This window comes from Equus quagga, chromosome 13, assembly GCF_021613505.1.
Source record: "Equus quagga isolate Etosha38 chromosome 13, UCLA_HA_Equagga_1.0, whole genome shotgun sequence".
NCBI classification, from domain to species: Eukaryota; Metazoa; Chordata; class Mammalia; order Perissodactyla; family Equidae; genus Equus; species Equus quagga.
In genome coordinates this window covers 72,493,276-72,514,862 of record NC_060279.1, presented here as the reverse complement: position 1 = coordinate 72,514,862, position 21,587 = coordinate 72,493,276, and positions in this window count along the sequence as shown.

Below are 21,587 nucleotides of genomic sequence, written 5' to 3'. Positions count from 1 at the left end.
AGAAGTTTCTGGGGCCTCCGGGGGGTTGAGACGTCTGATGCTTCTAAGTTGTGGCTGGGTTCCTCTCGAGCATAGGCACCCCACCCACATCTGGCCTGAGGCTTGAGTTATTCAGGCAGGTTGTCACTGGGTGGCAAAAGGTTGATTCTGGAGAGCGCTAGAATGGGGGGACATGGGGTTATTTTTCAGGGGGTTGATGTGAGCATTCCCCTCTTCGCTGGTACACCCAGAATGTTTTCTTGCAAAGGGCTCCCTCCTCCCTAGAGATAAACCTCCACAGGGCTCCATCGTCTACAATCCCAGCTGCCACACGTGGCTAACGACAATATTTGTCACTATGGAATTATGCAAAGTCCTTTCACATGCTGGATCTCGTTGCTTCTCACAACATGGCTCTTGTAAGAAGCACACTGATGAGGACACCCGGCTTCCAGAGCCTGGCTCCAGAGACACTGGGGGTGCTGCAGGAAAGAGGAAAAAGGAGGCTTTCAGGGGCTCGTGGCAACAGGGAATTCTGGGAAAGGGATTTGCACAAAGTCCTGGTCTACCCGTCCGTCCATCCGGCAGCCGTATTGAGCCCCCTGCTCTGTGTCGGGCACTGCACAGGTACCGAAAGACACAGATGACTCAGAATGTCCTGTCATAAACGAGTTTGGGGTCTAGGAATGTGAGAAAGGTGAGAATCCTGCCTAATTCTCAAACCGCCCACAGCGCGGTACAGGAGAGAACGCCTTCTTAAGCAATCGCCAGCCCTCAGAGTCTGGAGGATGGTGCACTGTTAATTGTTCATTTCCCATCAGGTCCCCGTTCAGTCCCTGTCGGCCGCCCAGCCAGCCTTGGCTGGAGCCAGGATCCTCCCTCTACCAGCCTCCCTTTCCTTTTTCTTTCTCTTGTTCTTGGTGTCATCATCGTTGTTGTCGTCATTGTTTTGTGTGCCTCTTTGCGTGTCTCCAAGGTCCTGACTCCATCCTAAGTAGTCAAGGTCACAGCTGGAAAGTCCCTAGCTCCTAACTGCTTCTGGTCCTTCCGGTAGACTGGACGAGGCCTTTCGGATGTTTCAAAGTGTAGCATCTATAAGACAAATCCTCGTTCCTTTGACTGTCTCGCACAGGCTCGCTTTGATGTGATGTTATGCTCAGTGAGCCCCTTCTCCAATAGTGAGAGGCAAGTGAAGAAGCGAGAGAGTGAAGCGGGCTGAGACTCCCCTCAGGTCAGATATTTCAACAATTAAGTGATTCGCCAGTATATTGAATAAGCAGTAACAGAGTGTAATCGCAAAAGCAATTTTTTCCCTCCGTCCCTTTAAGTCTGGTTATTAATGGAGCCGTCCTCTCTCAGCCCTAGATCCCAGCCTGCGGATGGTGGGCTGCAGGACCCGTCTGGTAACTAATAGCTCCTCAAAGTCACAAACACTAACTTAGGAACGGCAGCGACTGCCTCCCTGGTGGAGTAGCTCGTCAGCCTCGGGCCCCTGTCTGTTGAATTTCTCAGGCATGAGTCAGATGCCAATCCACTGTGTGCCCTCAGTTTTCGGGGGTACATGTAAATCTCTGTTGACATCACATGAAAGGAGAGGCCTCTCACTTACTTTCCAGGTGTGTGTGCATCATATGGAGACACGTGTAGGGCCTTGTGGGTCATGGTGAGCACTGAAACTCTCCCTCCGAGTGAGATGGGAGCCCTAGAGGGTGTGGAAAGGTGTGGCCTGGACTGACTTGTGATTTAACAGATTCACTCTCTGACAACAGGCAAGGGCGGGGTGAAGGCAGAACAAGGAGACCAACAGGAGACTCTTGTACTTGTCCGTCTGCCCTTGACGCATCCTTGAATCAGGGTGAGGCGGTTGAGGTGGTGAGAAGGAGGGAGGTCCTGAGTGTATTTTGAAGGCAGACCCAGGTTTGCTGGTGGGCTGGTTGTGGGGTTGGAGAGAGAGGAGTCAAGGGTGATCCTGGGATTTGGGGCCTGAGCAGCTGGAAGCTGAATTGTCCCTAACTGAGGCAGGGACAGCTCTGGCCTTTGGGGAGCAGGTCTGAGTGGGTGCCGTGAGCTCAGCTGAGACCTAGTCTCAGAGGCACAGGATGTTTGACCTTGCTCAGCCTTTGGGGGTTACAGCTGTGCCTGCCTCGTAGTGCTTTTCAAATGAGTAAGTGAGATTTACACACACGCACACACACACATATATAGTGACTGTGTATGTATATATGAGATTTATTTAAATATATAAAAGACGTTAATAGATAAAATTAGATTATATATGATGTTTAAAAGAGTTGTTGGCATATAGCCTTTTAATGATTAAATAAGATTTGCACAATGAGATTTATATATGTAAACGACATTTTATATATATAGTAATTAGAACAGTTGCTGACATACAGTCACTACTTAATGATTAAATGAGATTGTCATATTATATGCAAGATTTTATATATATAAGATTTATATAAATGAGATTATATATAAATGTACAATTTTTAGAACAATTGGCAGATAGTCACTATTTAATGAGTTAACATGATTTATATATATGTGTATATATGCAGCATTTTATATATATGATTTATACAAATATACGAAATTATATAAATGAAGTTAGGCACATATATGAGATTTTATCTCTATGTAAAATGTTTAGAAGAGTTGTTGGCACATAGTCACTCTAGTGATGCAAGGAGTTTTACAAATATGCATGAGATTATACATATATTCGATTTATTTAAAATAGGATGTCAGATAGATACAAACCTACAGCCCTACACACATGTGCACATAGACACACACACACACACACCCCTTTAGGATCGTCGTAGGCCGGCATTGCTGCTGAATCACCGGCAGCCATACATACCATTACCTGTGTGGGCAAGTGCCGCGGGTAGAGGCTGGGGCCCCCAGTCGGGGAACTCAGCGCAGGGCTGTTTCGGCGCGAGTAGGCGCAGCCTGGGCTCAGGAGAAAGCTGGACAGGACGTGGTACGATCCCTCTGGTCTCTCAGATGAGAACCTGACTCTGCTGGTAGCCAAGTGAAGCATTGTCCCCAGAAAGGCTCCCCGGCTGTGACATCCTGGCACATCGTCCTCCGCTCCTCGCTGGCCTCCGTGTCGCGTCCTCGTCCGCACCTGGGGCTCGCACTCCGCCTCCCAGGGTTGCGGTGAGGATTAAACGTGAGCGTGAGCGAGTGGGCGACCTGCCGCCCTCTCCCTGGGGGATTCTGCAGAGCAGCCCCATCAGAAGCTCTTGGGTTCTGAGGCTTCCATTGAGGTCTGTACTCCTCCATCCTTCAAACCCCTTCCCGTAAATGCCGATGCCATGGCATGGGACCAGGGATGGGCTGGGGGCCTTCCCAAGCTGGGGTGAGACTGAAGCCCTTTGGGCAGCGAGCCAAGTCGAGAAGTCAGCATCCAGGAGCGGACAAGCCTGAGCAGGGCGCCAATCTGGAGTGGCTGGCCAAGAGCCAGCACCCAGCGACAGAACGGACAACAGGGACAAGAGCCGTTGTGACGGGAGCTTCAGGATGCCGGGTAGCGGGGAGACCCTGTGCATTTTATAGGGCAGCTGCCATCTTGCCCAAGGATGGGGAGGGGAGTGTCCAAGGCGCCAGGCGGACAGGAAATGTCAGTGTGCGCGTGAATCAATGATAAGTCCTCCAGGACTGTCCATTTTAAGAAATGTGGAAAGATTTTGCTGAGAGAAGTAACTGGAGAGATCATAGGTGAGAATGTTAGAGATTCTTAGGTTGTAGTGGAAAGAGCATGATTTGAAATCAGACAACCTTGCATTTAAATCTCTCATTTGGCTTCGATGGAGGACACAATCTTGATTTCCTAATCTGTACAATGGGCACAATAACTCCTCCTGTGGGTTATGATGAGGCTCATGTGAGCTAAATGCAGAATGTGCCCAGAAGAGGGGCTGCCACGTGGTAGGTGTCCCATAAATATCGATTCCCTGATCCCTGCCTCCTCCCCTTTCTCTTAAAAGCAAAGGAAACCTGGCTGAAGCGTGGGGGAGGGTAGGAGGAGAGCTGGGAGGCAGAGAGGGTCTCTGTAACTCTGTCCTCGGGGACTGACATCCAAGCTGGTGTAATTCGAGAGGCCCCAGGAGACCCCACCCACATGGGAAATCCCCCCCACCAGATGGTGACTTGTGGGGTGTAATTTAATAACCCCCAGGATTAAGAGCCTTAAAAATGATTTGTGGCTGCAGGATGCTTGGGGTCCACGGGGTTAGCCACTGTGCGCAGAGGAACACACTTCCCCTCAGGGGCGCCCAGGGACATGCCCGCTGGGTGATGGGGGGAAGGCTAGTCCTTGGGATTTTCCACTATTGTCAAACATAGAGCCCTAGGCTTTGCCAGGACAGATGGCGAATGAGCTGTCGAGGTGACAGGGGACCTGATGGGTTCTAGCTTCGTGGCACACTTGGTGTCCCAGGATGCCACCTGTGCAGTCACACTTGTTTACGCTTTCACTTCCAAAGATAGGTGCATGAGCTGCTCTCCCCGCCATTTGGATGGTAACAAGCAGTTACTGACAAAGAGGAGAAAATTCAGACGTTGTGGGTCAATTTCTGGCGGAATAAATCTGCGGCTGACAATTTTTTTAGAAGTCTTGCGATTGTGTCTTTAAGATGGTATCTACCCTTGCCCACATTTCCTGTTTAATGGCAGAGACTTTCTCTCCCCGTTCTCCTCCCAGAGACTTGCGTTGGTCATCACGTTATCATCACAGCAACAGCCCTGGGGGAGCAGGAAGAACATGCCATTTGAAATCAAAGAGAGCTGGGTTCAAATTCTACCTCACACACCGTGTGTGGCGTGCTGTGAACATACAGTTCCTCTTGGCTTCAGATGCCTCTTCTAGGTTTTGTTTTTCTTTAAGGATGAAGAAATAACATGCAGACATACTATCGAATAATGCACACTTATTTCAGGTTAGTTCCTTGTTTATAAGGTATTTTTTTGCCCAATCTCTTTTAATGCCTCCATTTAATAGAAGAGAAAACCTGGGGCTCAGAGAGGTGAAGTGACTTGGCCAAGGACACACAGTGGTAAGCAGTGAGCAGAATTCCAACTTATTTATTTGTCTTTTCATTCTGAAATAATTTCAGACTTACAAAAAGTGTTGCCAAAATAGTACCCCCTAAATCCCTCATATCCCAGATTCCATCAAATGATGACATCTTGCGTGAGCATGGCACAATGATAGAAATCAGGAAATCAACATTAATAGCAATGTTATGACCTAATTATTGAGATTTCACCAACTGTCCCACGAACGTCCTTTTTCTGGTCCAGAATCCAATCCAGAATCATGCATCACATTGAGTTGTCCCTAATTTCCTTTGATCTGGAACAGTTCCGTCACTTTTCTGAGATTTTCTTGACCTCGACGATTTGACAAGAATAGAACGTGCTAGTGATATTTTGTAGAAGGCCCCTCAGTTTGGGTCTGTCTCTCTCCGTTATTAAATTCAGGCTGTGCATTTTTGGCAAGAAAATCACAGAAGTGATGTTGTCTTTCCCAGTGCATTGCATCTGGAGACACATCACGTCCATTTGTTCCCTTACCGGTGATGCGTCAACTCGATCATTTGGGTTTAGATTCCAAAGCTTCCATTGCACCATGCTTCCCACATTCTGATTTCTGTAAACTGCACCCAAACGGTCAGAATTGATACCGTCATTGAAAATAACATTAAATGACCTTGCAGCTCAAGATGCTGCCTCTACACTGTGAGTTTACTCGAGGGCAAAACCTGATTTTGAATCGCCAGTGTTTTTGTGCCTTGCACAGAGAGAAGTCCAAGATGATGTTTGCTGACTGAATAAACAAATAAAATAACAAATACATGAATGAACAAGATTCCCAATTCAGTTTGCTCCTTGGGGGTAGGAAAATATACCCTATTTATCTCTTTATTTTCTGTAGTGCCTACAAACAGTAGGAATTCAATTAAACTTGAGTGAATAAAACTAAATCCTCCTGGTGGATATTTCCTTGCTTATAGGAAGAAGGGAAAAACGGTTGTTTTATCTTAAAAAAAAATTTTTTTGCAGGTGTTTCTCTTTTCTAAACAAAGATATTTCTGCTTTGATCCTGGGTGTGTAAAAATAAATAATGACTTTCTCATCTTTGGTTGTTCTTGGTGTTTCTGCAGATGGAAACCAAGACTATTTAGTTTAAGAAAGCTGCTTAATGAGTTGAGGCTGTAGTAAGCAGAATTCTGAGATGGCCTCAAGATTCCCACTGCCTGGTGCTCACACCTTGTGCCCTCGAGTGTGGGTGGGCCTGCCCTAATCAGGTGAACCTTTATGGGACTAGAGTTCAAAGTCGAGAAAAGTCAGAGACTCAAAGCTGAAGCAGATTCTCTCCTGTTGACCTTGAAGGACCAAATGGAGAGAGTCACATGGCAGGGAATGGCCGGAGGCCTCTCAGAGCTGAGACCGGCCGCCGGTCAATGGCCCAGAGCAAGAAAGCAGGGCCCCCAGTCTTACAAACACAAGGTACTGAATTCTGCCAACACCCTGAATGAGCTTGGAAGAAGGCCCGAGCCCCAGCTGAGACCCCAGCCCCAGCGGACACCTCGATTTCAGCCTCGTGAAACTGTGAGCCAAGAACTCGGCTACGCTGGGCCCAAACTCCGGCCCCGCGGAAATTGTGAGACGATAAATTTGTGTTGTTTTAAGCCACTCGATTTATAGTAATTTACACGGCAATAGTTTTGCCTTTTCCAGAATGTCCTATAGTTGGAATCATATAGTGTGTAGCTTTCTCAACGGGCTTGTTTCTCTGAGCAATACGATGCGTGTACCTTTCCTTGGTTTTCTTCGTGACTTGCCAGCTGATTTCTCTTTATTGCTCTATAGCGTCTATCGTCTGGATCTTCCATAGGTTGTTTATCCATTCACCGATTGGAGGACATCTTGGTTGCTTCTGAGTTTTGACGGTTAGGAATACAGCTGCTGTGAATATGCGTGCACGGGTTTGCGTGTGGATGTACGTTTTCAACTCCTTTGAGTAACCTAGGTGTGCAGTTGCTGAGCAGTAATGGGACCGGGTTTAGCTTTGTGAGAAGCTGTGAAACTCTCCTCCACAGTGGCTGTACCATTTTGCATTCCCACCAGCAACGAATGAGAGGTCCTCCTGCTCTACATGCTTGTCAGCATTTGGTATTATCACTTTGGGGGATTTCAGCCACAAATGGCACTTAAAAATGTTCATTACTGTAGGGGGAAGCCCTTTCTCCCCCTTCCCATGTTCCCACTTCTGCTCGTAATATGGGAACGCCCAGCAATGGCTCTGACATGCTGGGGCGACAGCTCCCGCTTCTTTCTACCCCTTGTTCAAATTTCTCCGTGGGCCAGGAGGGTGCTCCCCTGATCAGTGAGGGCCTGACATCCACTGGGCTTGTTTTCCAATGAGAGGCTGGGTCCCGGGGACAAATGTACAGCTCTCCCCCCGGGCTGGGTGTGCCCCCTTGGGGAGAGGGCTGCCATTCTTTGTTTTCTTGGCCTCGGATGAGAGGACGAAGAAGAGGAGGTTTTCTTTGGGGCGGCAGGTAGGTAGGACGCCCTGTGGTGTTTCCTAGTCGTGCTTTATCAGGAGCTCCACCTGGGGAGGTGGGCTCCCGTTAATCAATCCGATATCCCATCGTTTACTATTTGTGTTTCTCAGCTACGGAACCGAGAGGGAACAACAACGATTCCTCATACAGTTATTGTTCACAGTATGCAGATGCCCACTACCATTGTTGACTGTCCGTAAACCTCAGGTCCCATGGTCAGTGTACCATCATTAATCCTGTGTCATCACTCCTCACAAGGAACCCAAAAGTGATGTCTTATTACCCCAAGCACCTCGAGGCTCCAAGAGATCACACAGCTAGGAAACAGCACAGTCAGACTTTGAAGCTCTAGTTGAGTCACAAGCCCACACTGGTTCTTCTAGAGGTCAGAGCTCGGGGGCGGGGGCCTTTCTGTTCCTCGGAAGAGATGGGGGGTAGTTTCTTTGTCTCCCTATTCAGTCCACCGTACATCCTTTCCCTTGGGCCTCCCTCAGAACAATTTTCCCCATCAGCTCCTGGATTAGGTTGTTACCAAGGGAGGGAGAGCCTTAACTGATTAACTTCCGTGCACGGGGGGCCGTAGACTGCCTTTCATATCTGTTGTTTTGTTTACTCCCTACAACGAACCAGTTGGTTGGGTAATATTATGATCTTCTTTCTACAGAGGAGGAAACCGAGGCTCAGAGAGGTTCAGTAACTTCTCCCAGTCCATGACTAGTCCCAACTAGTAAATGGCAAGTGCTGGGTTTGGTGCGTGGCGTGGTCTCATTTTAAACCCTATGACCTTTACTCTATACTGGAGTCCTCAGACTCTTTGGTCTCAGGCCCCTTTTATGCTCTTAAAAGTGATGGAGTGGCCAACCTGGTGGTGTAGGGGTTAGGTTTGCACATTCTGCTTCGACGGCCTGGGTTCACCGGTTTGGATCCTGGGTGCGAACCTACACACCTCTTATCAATCCATGCTGTCGTGGCATCTCACATATAAAATAGAGGAAGATGGGCACAGATATTACCTCAGGGCCAATCTCCCTCAGCAAAAAGAGGAGGATTGGTGGAGGATGTTAGCTGAGGGCTAATATTCCTCAAAAAAATGTCATTCAGCTGCAACCCTTAATGACTTAGTAGATTCAGGTAATGGTCACTTTTCCTGTTAATTTCACCAAAAGGGAGACAACTAGACATTATGTCCCTCCTCATGGCAGGACACACCACCACGTGCCTCTATATGAACTTCCAATGTTCAGGAAAGGAGAGACATACGTTCCACAAAACTCCGTCCGTGCAATTAGTCAAACCTAGAATGTGGAAAACCACGCAAAGCATTTCAGCATTTGGTTCCTTTACCAAATGAATTTCAAGGAAAAAAATACCAATGGGAGGAGGGAACCCAGCCCAGACATACCCACCAATCGCCATGTGCAGACTGCTTCAGATCCTGATTTGAGCAGAAAACAATGTGTGCCTGTGAATAACCTTTAAGGAATTGTTGGTAGTTTTTTGGTGGGATAATGACATCGTGGTTATGATTTTTTTAAATATCTTTATAATTTAGTACTATGTAGTTAAGTATTGAATTAATTTCTAAGTGCTTTACTTCTCATACCGTTTACCTCATTCTTTTAGACAAAGTAAGAGAAACCCAGAGAAGTGATTTGTCAAGTTCACACCTGGTACACGGGTCTGAAGGCAGGAGGTGGAGGGAAATCGTTCCGCCTTGTTACAGCTTGGCGCCATACCTTCACCAACTCTCGTCGGTCTATCTTGGTGTGGCTGCACTTCAAAGACCCTCCTCTAGAGAGATAAAGCTCGAGATGGCCGGGAGGGACAGGTGGCGGCCTCCATGGCTCATCCAAGAGGGGTGTGTCCTTGAGTGCATGCACAACGCCCCCTGTGGACCAAACTAGGGGGATGAGGTAGCATATTGTAGGGCCACTGTGAGGAGTCAACGAGAGAAGATCAGCATTGGTATTGGTATTGCTGTTTTATTCAAATGTGCCAGTCATGGAATTTCAAGCTGTGGCTTTAGCAGGATTCAGGTTAGGGGTTTTTCTATGGAATTCCCTATAGATAAGTTTGAAAAATACCCAGAAACAGCTCCATACCACGAAAGGAAATGCCAAGAGCAGCTTGATTAAGACTGAAACTCCAGATGTCACCAACTTTCCAACACGTGCAATTTCATGGTGAGTAACAAGTGGTAGTCAGGGCTGCTGACTCACAGGCTGGGAGCCAAGGGGCCTGGGTTGTCTCCTGCAAGAACATTTCATCAGCCAGTTGCCACCTTGGCACTGCCTGGTCGGCCCGTCTCAGCGGCCAGGCTGTTTTCACAGTTTACGATGGTCGGTCCACACCGACAGATGCTCCTTCCTGGAAACGTGTGCAGAGTGCAAGCATTTCTTGTTTTGGAGTTCCTGGTTGACAGCTCAGAACCTCATCTTCCTTCCAATTAGCCGGTGGGCTTGGGACATGGATTTGAAGAGGTGAAGTCATGAGTCTGGCCTCACATGAACCTTTTACCTTCCTGAGGAGTGCGCGAACGCTTGAAGGAAATTTAGATGAAATCCTGGAGCACTTATCATGCAATCATCTTGGGAGAGAAGCACTCTTAAGGCTAACCAATTGCCTCTGCCAGGCACGGGGTTTCTCAGAGTAGCAGAGGGAGGCTGTGGATGAGTCATTACAAGCCCACCCCAATACTAAGAAGATAACCGAAAGATTTGGGCCTCCACGTGGTCAGTCAGCAGCTCGATCTTCTGAGTGGAAGTCCCAGCTGGGCAGCACAAACTGTTGTGTTCACCCCAGGAGTCAGAAATGTCTGGGCAAGTCTAGAGGATGGTGGGGCGGCCTCATGGGGTTATTTGCTTGAGGCCTCTGGGAAAGAAACCTTCTGAGGGAAGACTGAATCCAGCCAAGGAAGCATGGTCCAAGAACAGGACTCAGTGTGTGAGGGACCCACTTGGTTGCTGCAGTCCTGGGGGCAAGGCAGCTACAGTGAAATCTGAGCCCCCAGTCGGAGAGCGGCTGCACGTCAAGACTTGGGGAGGCATCGAGAGCCCACGGCTGCCGTTTTCTGTCACCAGGGAAACAGGATGTAGTACAAATGGGGACAGGTACTTTCCCAGTTGGGGTGGCTGTTGGAGCACAGAATGACGGTGTCACGCTAGAAGGCATGGTGCAGGGCAGTGGGCCTTTGGGCACGGAAGTGACCCTCCCCTACAGAGATAAATCTCGAGCTGGCCAGGTGGGACAGATGGCGGGCTCCATGGCGTATCCAAGAGGGGTGTGTCCTTGAGTGCATGCGCGACGCCCCCTGTGGACCCAACTAGGGAGATGAGGTAGCATATTGTGGGGCCACTGTGAGGAGTCAACGAGAGAAGATGAGCATTGGTATTGGTATTGCTGTTTTATACTTTTTGTTGTTGTGTCAAATGAACTTTGGCTCTGATACATGTATATATCTATAAAACTGTTAATAATTGAATTACGTAATTCATGTAAAGCCCTTAACCCAATGTCTGTACATAGTAAGTGCTCAATAGCTGTTGGCTATTATTATCATTATTATAATTATTAATGGAGGCAGTGGTACCAGGATAGCAGGAGGCATTAAAGATGGGCTACATGCTACTCCATTAAAGACAGGGTCAAGCATAGAGAAATGCCTTTCGATTACCATTACTATGAACCCTATTTTTATCCCTAGACTAAAAATAGGCCTGGCACACACAGGTTAATATTTAAATAAATATGTTGAACTTAGTAGAAGAGAAGGAGAGAGAGAGACTCAGAATAGGGACTTTCAGGTTCCACTTCCCATGTTGGTTCAGCCCCACGGGCTGGGGGCCCACCGTAAGCCGCTGTGTGAGGCGCTCTCTCTTCGCCATTGGGCTTCACCCTCGCAGACTTTCCTGAGGTGTGATTTCCCCCTGTGAAAGGAAGGGAATCTGAGGCTTGGGGACTGGGAGATCCCTGGTCAAAGTCTCGTTCTGCCCTTGAAAGAGATGATGAAATGGAGGCTTGTGCAAGCTTCTGCTCACGCTATAGATGACGTAACTGAGACGTAGGAGGCCCAAGACGCTTGTCTAAGATCTGAGGCTGGTTAGAGCCAGACGCCAGCGCCAACATTGGAACTCTCATCTCTGACTTCAAACCCCTTCCTACCTCACGGGGCTTTCTCAGGGGTGAGAAAGGTCCTGGAGGTCCTGGCAGTCAGTGTGATGGGAACAAACATGGAGATAGAGTGGGCTGGCATCTGGGCTCCCATCTGTGTCCCTGGCTCTCCGAAGAACGTGTTGGTCCGGCCAAGGGGAGAGATGCAGGGTGAGCCGGAGAACTGGTTTGGCTGAACGTTCTAAATTTAGAAGGGGACTTGGATGTGCCCTCCGTGGCTTTTGACTGGAGCCCAAGCTCCGAGCGTGTTGGTGTTTTTCCTCTTTGGTTTCCCCGCGGGGTGGGGAAGCTGCTCCCCTCTCAGGTTCCTGAGGGCTCAGTCCCCGGCGCCAGGTTTATAAATACCCTCTTCCCTTCCCTGGCAGTTCTGACCCAGCTGATTGTCAGTAACCTCAGGGTTTCTCGCAGAGCCTCTGCACTCCGATTCACCAGGGTGATAATCAAGGGTGGTGGGTCACCCCGGACCCTGGGAGGGTCTGCGGCAGAGGTGTGGCATGACCCTGCAGGGTGCAGCTTCCAGGAGCCGCTGTCCTCCTCACTGTGGCCTTGCCAGACATCAAAAGTTATCTGGGGAAACCACACTTTCTTTAGTTGCTCTCAGATAAAGGGATTTGGAGGTTAGCACTGTGCGTCATTAAAGGGAGCGGGCGCATGGAGAAAAGGTCACGGGGGGAGCATCTGTAGAACACTGTCTGTGTGCCAGGCTTGTGCTAACTGATTTAATGTTGGTGATACTGTGAACAGATACTGAGGCTTCCATGTTGGCTAGATCTCTGCAGCCATCTTTACGCGGACTGCCTATTTACTCACCCATGTGATTCCATACAATCTGTACCATGATCCAGGGACTGAAAGGGTCCTGTTTCATGGCTGGGCCACCTGAGGATCCGAGAAGAGAAGTGACTTATCCAAGTGGCATGGCTGGTGCATGGTAGCTGCCTGAATTTTCTCTCTTTCCACAGTGCCATGTTGAGAGCCCCTATCATCTTGAACGCTGGGCAATTAAGCAACTTAAAAAGTTTTGGGGGCCAGCCTGGTGGCTCGGCAGTTAAGTGCGCGTGTTCCGCTTCCGTGGCCCCTGGGTTCGCCGGTTCGGATCCCGGGTGTGGACATGGCACCACTTGGCATGCCATGCTGTGGTAGGCGTCCCACATATAAAGTAGAGGAAGATGAGCACGGATGTTAGCTCAGGGCCAGTCTTCCTCAGAAAAAAGAGGAGGATTGGCAGCAGTTAGCTCAGGGCTAATCTTCCTCAAAAAAAAAAGTTTTGAAGTCCTGTAGGCAGGGGCTCAAATCACAGCACTGCCACTTGCCCTAAGACCCTGGGCAAATCCTCTAAACTTATCTCTATGAACTCAGCTCATGCAAGGGTTTTCTCACCCCTGCGCGCAGAGAGATTGAAGGCTAGTGGATCTTAAACTTGAAATTTCTATGGAAGGGAGCTCTGTGAAGTACGTTGGAAAAGTTCGGAGACTAAGAGCCCTGTATTTCTCTGCACTGTCCAATATGGAAGCCGCTAGCCACTTGTGACTATTGAAATTAAAAAATGCAATTAATTAAAATTAAATAAAACTTCTAATTCAGTTCCACAGCCACACTAGCCGCATTTCAAATGCACCGTCACCTGTGGCCAGTGGCCACCATACTGGATGGCCTCGTTATAGACCATTTGGATCATTGCAAAAGGTTCTGTGGGGCAGCGCTATTCTAGAAGCTCCTGATTTTCAGTCCCCTTGTGCCCTCTGAGTACACTCACTCTTTTCAGACCAGAAGGCAGGTCTAGGGCATGGGAAATATGCTCACTGTGGCCAACACACAATAGTGGATGGAGAGAGGAGCCAAAGAGAAGCTCCTGGTGGGCCCCTCAGTCTCGCCGCCATCTTGCACAAGCACACTGGGCTTGAGGGGAAGGGGTTGATGGCACCGGCACTGGAGTCAGGGCTCAGCTCTCCATTTTCCAGCTGTGCAACTGCAAGTGAATGAATAAACCTCCCTTGGCCTCAATTTCCCCAGTTGTGAAATGGGTATGCTGTGACTTCACAGAGGCTTCTGGGAAAATAGGAGGCGCTGTCTCAAAGCCCTGACACAGAACAGGTTATGATGATGTGTTTGTTCTCTTCCCCTCTGCTGGAGAGATGGCCGGGCGTGGGGGACCTCAAAGCCAGTGGCCCCTCAAACTGCTGCCAGGCTCCCCGCCCTCCCCGCAGCCACGTCTCTAGCCTGGTTAGTCCTGTCAGGAACTTTATTGGTATAGGTTCCAGCATTTGGTGAGACAGAGAATTGTCCCTTCACCAGGAAACAAATACAACACTTTCCCCAAAGGAAGGAGGGCAGAGGGGAGGAAGAGGCCAGAGTGCTGGCAGTTGTGGGAACCGATCCCCTCCACCCACCCAGTGCCCCTTCCCTTCTCTCCCTCCACCCTCTGTTCCCCTACTCGCCCCCCAACGCCCCCTTGCCTAGTGAAAATAGCATCCTGTGGCTGGGAATTTCAAACTCCACAGTAGCAATCACAGTCACAGCTATGGTTTGTTGAGGTCCTCGATGCTCCAGGCACTTTCCAAGGTATTTACCTACAATATTATAAAAGCCCTCATGTTATCAGTCCATTTTACAGATAGGGAAACTGAGGCCCAGAGAGTTTCACTAACATGCCCAAGGTTGTGTGGTGGGGAAACATGGCTGAGCAGGGGGAATTAAGTTCAGGTCTGTAGGAAGCCAAAGGCCCGGCTTCTTCCACCGTTCCACACTCCCCATGGGGTCCGGAAGATGAGGATGTGAGAGTGACTGGCAACGGGGGAGGGCTTTTATAACTGTGAGCCGTGGTCCAGCTTGAGGCGAAAGCTCAGGCTTGGTGGCATCCGCGCAGCTTTGAAATCTGGCTCTGAGTTGACCAGCAGGGGGATCTTGGGCAAGCTGCTTCAAAACTTTTAAAAACCAATGTAAGTTTCAGTTTCCCTATCAGTAAAATAAGACGGAAATTAAACCTCCGAATGATCTTTTGAGGATTCATGACTGAGTGGGAGGGTGGACAAAGCGTCTGGCCCCCAGTGGGTGTTTGGACTCCATTAGAGATGTCTGCCCTTGCAGCTTTCTGCTCGCCCTGGACCCGCCCTAGAGTTTCTCAGCCTCGCGCTGTCGACATTCTGAGCTGACAGTGCCTCGCGGAGGGGCTGTCCTGTGCGTTGCAGGATGTTTACCAGCATCCTTGGCCTCTACCTACTAAATGCCAGTTGGAACAACCAAAAATGTCCCCAGACTTTGATAACTGTCCCCAGGGGCTAAAGTCCTCCTTCCACCCCCTCCAGGTGGGAACTCTGCCCCAGCCACACTCATCCTCAGATTGACTGAAAGTGGGACGGGTAGTGTTCACGCCTGAATGCTGTTTGTGTCCTGCCAACGAGCAGCAGACGGAGGCGGGGATGCTGTTGGAGCGCCATCTCCCAGTGCACGGCCTGGGGTGGCCTGCGCTGGCGCCTTTTGAGGATTGGCACCCAGCTCACAGTTTCAGCCGACAATGATCCGAACAGAAGCACTCTAATTGCCTGAGGATCGGGTTTCCTCGAGGGGTCATTTCTTTCCAGGCTCCTGTTGCTGTTTATTTATACTCATCCCAATAAAAAGCATGTGCTTAGCTGCCAGGGGTATTAACGATGGAAGGGTCGCTCCAGACGGCGCCCGGGGAGGCGCTTGCAAATCCACCCTCCAGAGGTTCATCTTTTGCTGGATCTGCCTGGCAGGGCCCTGGTGGGGCTGAAGTGGGGTGTGTGTGTGTGTGTGTCCATCCGTGCACTGAGAACGGGCATTTGCTACTTCTCTGAATTACCACTTGTACTAACACAAGTGCCTCCCCCAAGAAGGTTTCTGCCCTCACATTTGGCCTCCAGACCGGGTCTCTGCCAGCCCAGCCTTCCTGCACCCCATCACAGACCCCTGTGGCTTCCAACTGGACTCTTGGGAGATGCTGAGACCCAAAGCCATCCCAGCTGGTTACCCCCCTAGAGGGAGCTAATGAAGTTAGAGAGGATGCACACACGTGTGCAGCCTCCACCGTTAACAATGAGCTTTCTCATGGTGATCATCACGATCAGGATAATATCAAATAAATGACCTTTCCTGACTCTGTGCCAACCACTGCGCTGTTCATTCATTCATTCATTCACTCATTCGCTCACTCATTCATTCCTTCAGACATTAAAACAGACAAATATTGATTCCTGCCATGCCCCACTCGTCATTATAGTGACAAACCAGTGAGGAACAATCGGACAGACCATCAGACAACTCTCATGGAGCTGCCAATTTGGGGACCCCTCCCCTATATCCACACAACGGTAAGCAAAAAACCAAGTAGATGAACAAGACCATGTCCGTTACTGATAAATGCTAGGAAGAGAATAAAATGGGTGAATATGACAGAGATTTGCTAAGGCAAGAAGAGCTTCGTCAGCATGAGGGTGTCCTCAGAGAGGACCTCAGCCAGGCCCTTATGCAGATGGTGAAAAGTGTTCTTGGAAGAGAAACAGAGCGAATGCCTTGAGGGGGCAATGAGCTTGGATTACTCAAGGCACAGAAAGGGGTCCAGAGCACCTGGAGCCTGGAGAAGCAGTGGGGAAGAAGGGGGTCCTGGGAGGGAGGAGGTGGTCAGAGAGGCTGGCTGGGGCCAGGCATCGAAGGACTTCTTAGGCCGTGATGAAGAGTTGAAGTTCAACTGTAAGTACAATGGAAGCCGTTGGAGGGTTTTGTGTACCAAGCCATGAGGTCTCTTGTATGCTTTTTAACAGCTCATGTTGTCTGCAGTGCAGAGAAGGGGCCCAGGGGACAGTGGCACCCAGGGACACCAGCTAGGTGAGGGCCTTGAGGAGGTGGACAGGTTCCTCTTGCTGCTGTAAGAAGCTTACCACAAACTTAGAGGCTTTTACAACAGCAATTGGCGATCCTACTGCCCGTAGGGCAGAAGTCTGAAATGAGTCTCGCTGGGCGAAAGTCAAGGTATCGGCAGGGCTGGTTCCTCCAGAGGCACCGGGGAGAATCCGTTCCTTGTCTCTCTTTCCAGCTTCTGGAGGCCGCCTGCATTTGTCGGCTTGTGGCCCCTTCTGCATCTTGAAAGCTGGCCCCGTAGCATCTTCAAATCTCTCTCTCTGACCTCTGCTTCCGTCGTCACATCTCCTTCTGCGACTCGGACCCTCGCACCTCTCTCTCATAAGGACCCACCTGAATAACCCAGCATCGTCTCCCCATCCCAAGAGCCTTAACTGACTCACATCTGCAGAGTCCCTTTTGCCATGTCAGGTGACCTATCTGCACATTCCAGGAATTAGGATGTGGGCCTCCTTGGGGGCCGTCGTTCTGCCGACCACAGGAAGTGAGTGCCATGCAGCCTTGGAAGATGCCGCTGGGGATGAGGAGAAGTGAGTGGACTGGGGATTTATTTCAGAGGCAGGACCCATAGGACTTGCTGGTGGTTGGGCTGTCGGCTGGGAGGGGAAGCGAGGAGTCGAGGAGGGCCCTTTACTGAGATGGGAAGAGAGCAGACTTGCGGGTGAGGAGGCTGATTGAGAGGTTTTCCTGACCGTGTTTATTTTGAGGTGCCCCCCAGACAGTCAAGCGGAAATATCAAGTAGGCAGTTGGATGGATGAGTCTAGAGTTGAAGACAGAGGCCAGGAGTGGTGATAGAAAAGTGGGAGTCATCAGCCTATAGACAAAATGTTAACCATAGGACGGGATGAGACCGCCTGGAAGAAAACGGTCAGGAGGAGCAGGTGATGGTCTTTTAAGGATGGAGAGGAGGAGGAGCCAGCGAAAGAATAACGCTGCTGAAACAGAGCTGACCGTGTTGCCCCAACACCTCCTGTTCCCTGAGCCTCAGTTTCAACATCTGCGCTGGGGAACAGAGATAACGCCTAACCCTGTGGGGGCGCCCACCCCACACTAGGCAGAGTGCCAAGTGCTTCGGACACGTTGTCTCATCTCAGCCCCACTGACAGCCCGATGAGGACATTTTATCATCTCCATTTCACTGTTAGGAAAACTGAGGCTAAGAACGGCGTTAGGGGGGCACCTCTCCAAGGTGCCGCAGCTGGAAGGTGTGTCCCAGACCCAGGTCTGAGCTGCTCCAAGGCCTCTGCTCCTTGTTCCTCCCTCGGCGGCGTTCTGCACCTCTGAGATGCTTCCATTCACCGGTCATCATAAATCATCTGACATTCCTTCCCTGCCGGACTGCGCCCCTCTGGAGGACAAGGACTGTTATTCTGTTGAGTGCTCTGTTCCCAGCACCCTCTAGTTGAGAGACTGTCCCTAACCAGCAGTTCTCCGGCCCTGCCAGCCCCACAGGCTTGGGCACCATCTGACACAGACAGGAAGGAGCTTGGACAGAACCCTGTCCAAGGACAAAATCCTGTCCTGTCCTACAGCTGTTTAGAACTCTGTCCCCACCCCCTCAACCCCCCCTGCCCCGGCTGTGGGGGCACCTTCTCTGCTTCAGGGGAGGCTGAAAGGCCAGCAGATGCTCCCCATTAACCTAGGGCCCGAGAGCATAGGTCCTCGTGCAGGTCCTTGGGCTCCTCAGCGGGCCTTTAGAATCTTCCAGGGGCTGGTTCTGAGAAAAGCAAAGCCGCCACTTCTGCTTCTGTGTGTTGGGACTTGCATCCTCCGCAAGGAGGCTGTTTGTCCTTCCTTCTCCCCTTTCTCCTCCCTGCCTTTCCCGCCTCCCTCCCCTCCTTCCTCCCCTCCTTCCTTCCTTTCTGTCTTCCTTTCCCCTCCTTCCCTTCATTCCACAAACACGTAGGCAGAACTAGGCACTGGGCGCACGGTGAGGTGGAAGGTGGGCCTCGTCCCTGCCGTCACGAAGCTGAGAGTCGAGCCCAGTGGTTCTCCTTCCTGGTGGAAAGTACTGACGATGTCTAAGCCACACCCTGGAGCAGCTGAATCGGAATGGGGTGAGGGGGAGCTGGTGATGGTAGAGTTGGGGGAAGTCAGGCTTCTGCACTTTTTAAAATGTCTCTAGTTGATTCTAATGCCCAGTGGGCCTGAGGAATGCTGGTTTCGGAGTCTAATGGGTTAGCCCAATAACTCTCTAAATAATGTAAAACTGCAACCCTGACACGTGCTATAGGGGTGGGGAATGGAGTCCAGAGGGGATATTTGGGGGGTTTGACTTGGTAGGGAAGTCAGAGAAAGCTTCTTAGAGGAAGTGACTTTGAGCTGAGATCTGAAGGACAGATGGGTAGGAGTGAACCAGGTAAAGAGATGAAGAAAAAGCGTGTGCAAAGGCCCAGTGGCAGAAGAGGGCATGGTGAGGACACTGATGAGGTAGTCAGGAGGAATGGGCGTGGCTGGAGCCATGAGAATGGGTTGGAGGGGGAGGAAGGAGGGGGAGGAAGCAGGGGGAGGAAAGGAAGGGTGGGGGTGTGGTTGAGGTTGGGAAGGGTGGGACAGGTGGGGGGTGGGACAGGCGGGCAGGAGCCAAACCACTCAGGTTTTGTTGGCTTGTGGGCTAAGGTACAAGCTTTGTCTTTATCCAGAGATCAAAGGGAAAGCATGAAGGCACTGAGCAAGGGCCGGCCTGCCCACACTTACAAACACACTGCAGGCGGTACGTGGAATGCGCAAGGAGGGGGTTCCAGGGTGCATTTGAGGGACACCAGTCAGGAGGCCACGCTGTGGTCCAGAAAGGAGGACAGGAACTGGGACTATGATGTTAGCAGTCAAGAAAAGTGGCCGGATGCCAGAGGCTAAGTCACTTGGCTGGACTCACACGCTGGCAAGTTCAAACCCAGTTCAATTGTCTTGCAAAAAAGCCCATTTACTAAGTCACCAAAATTCTAACTGCAGGTTCCCCCCTCAGAGATTCTTGACATCATTTTCATGGGTCAAAACCAGCATTTGCAAAAAAAAAAAAAAAGAAAGGAAAAGAAAACCCAGGATAGAATGGAATAAAATACAGCTTAGGGTATTGCCTGCAGTAAAGGCGAGGGTTGCTTCTTGCAGACTTGGTTCCCTTTTGGACACCTATCTGTAGACGGGTGTCCCAGGTTGTGATGTGAAACCTCTTTCTTGCGGCTGATCACGGCCAAGGCGAGGCTGGAAACCGCTGCTCTGGGAGGCTCTTGTGTTCCCCACCTCTGCCCCTTCTCTCCTGCTGACCCCGGGTCCTAGTAATGAGCCACAGGGGAGGCAGTCCGTGTCCACCCCCCGGCACCTTCTGGTTTCTCATAATGCAGTATTGTGAAGTCGGGGGAAGGCTGGCAGAGGGGCTGGGCCCACGACTTGAGCCGCCACGGCAGGGGGGTCCTGGGGAAGGCCACGTGAGCCCTCCCTGACTCAGGGTCCAGCCCAGCCCAGACCTCCCCCAACCCCGTATAATCTGCCGCGATGTCCGTGCCGCCAGCCCCGGCGATGAGTCAGAGTCCTGGTGCCCCAGCATCATCCCTCCAGCCCCGGCTGCAGGCAGGAGTGGGGCTGCAGAGCCTAGAGGCCTTTCATTTGTTTGATGTAAGCCCTCGCCGCCAGACGGGGCGCGTCGCCAGCGAGGCCTAGTTTGGCCCGGCCTCTCAGAAAGCACACGCTGCAGTCTCACAGGACGCATCCTGGAGGACTGAGAACTGGGCTGCTCATGCTCCTTCCCAGGCCACCATCTCCCTGGGCCCTGGGACTCCCGCTGGCCTGGCCCTCGGAGAGAACTTCCAAGTCCCCTTGATTTGGATTTGAGCCCCAACTGGGTAACTCCAGACACCTTATCCTCTCCAAGCCTTCGTTTCCTCGTTTTGGGGACTCTGTCGTTCTCTTCCACAGCAATTATCCCTCTTGGAACGATAGGAACAATGCTTGAATTCCAAATAGAGCCCCAGTTCGGTTAGAAAGGATGACAAAGGAGCCTCTCCCTCCCTCAGATAGTACTGTGTCTGGCTCTAACCATCTACTTATTGAACTCTCTTCTCTTCTTAAATTCCCAGCACCTCTTGGAGCCAGTTCTGGCAAGTGAAACGTAGACGGAAGTTCCTGGGAAAGGCTTCTCTTCCCTACGGAAGCCTGGCTCAGAGAGAACTGTTTGTCTCTCCCTCTTCTTCCTCTGGGTATAGGCACGATGTCTGGAGGGACAGCAGCCATCTTGAGACCATGAAGATGTACGATAAAGATGAAAGAAAAGAACAATAGAAGAAGCACATTTGTGACTTTGTGACATTCAGACTTCAACTGCTCACCTTCAGACTTCTTATCCATTTACACACTGAAATGAGATTCTTTGACTTGTAGGCAAATACAATTTGACTTACATAGTCATCTATTCACGTGAGGCCTTATCCCTGAATTTATTCATTCAACAAACATTTATCGAGTCCCTACCACATGCTAGACAGGGGCTCTTCAGAGGTGAATCAGATTTCAATCTTGCCCTGAAAAGGCTCAAAGTCGAATGTGGGTAGTAAGAAATGTGGAATCCTCATAACAAAGGGGGTCTCCCTGCCCCCTAAGATGTAGTTATGATCAGCTGCAACACCTGTGAATTCCAAGGTGGTTTTACAACCTCAAGTTCAAATTTAGATCAGACTTCTGGCTTCTGTTAGGAAGTTCCTGTCTCCAAATCTTATCTCTGTCGCTCTATTTCTGCCCGCATGGATCCAAATGGGAAACATCTTCTTTTACCAACCAATCAATTAGCCCCTGCCAAAAAAACTCCCCGCTTATCCAAGACCTTTGTACAGCAGGCTTGGCTAAACGTTTGGGCAGGCACACCCCCAAAAATTAAAAATTGAAAATGACACCCTCCTGTTCTTAAAAATCATATGTCGTCTCCCACAGTCACTCTTCCACCCCCTTCTCCTCTTGCCTCCTCCGCCGCCCCCACCTCAATG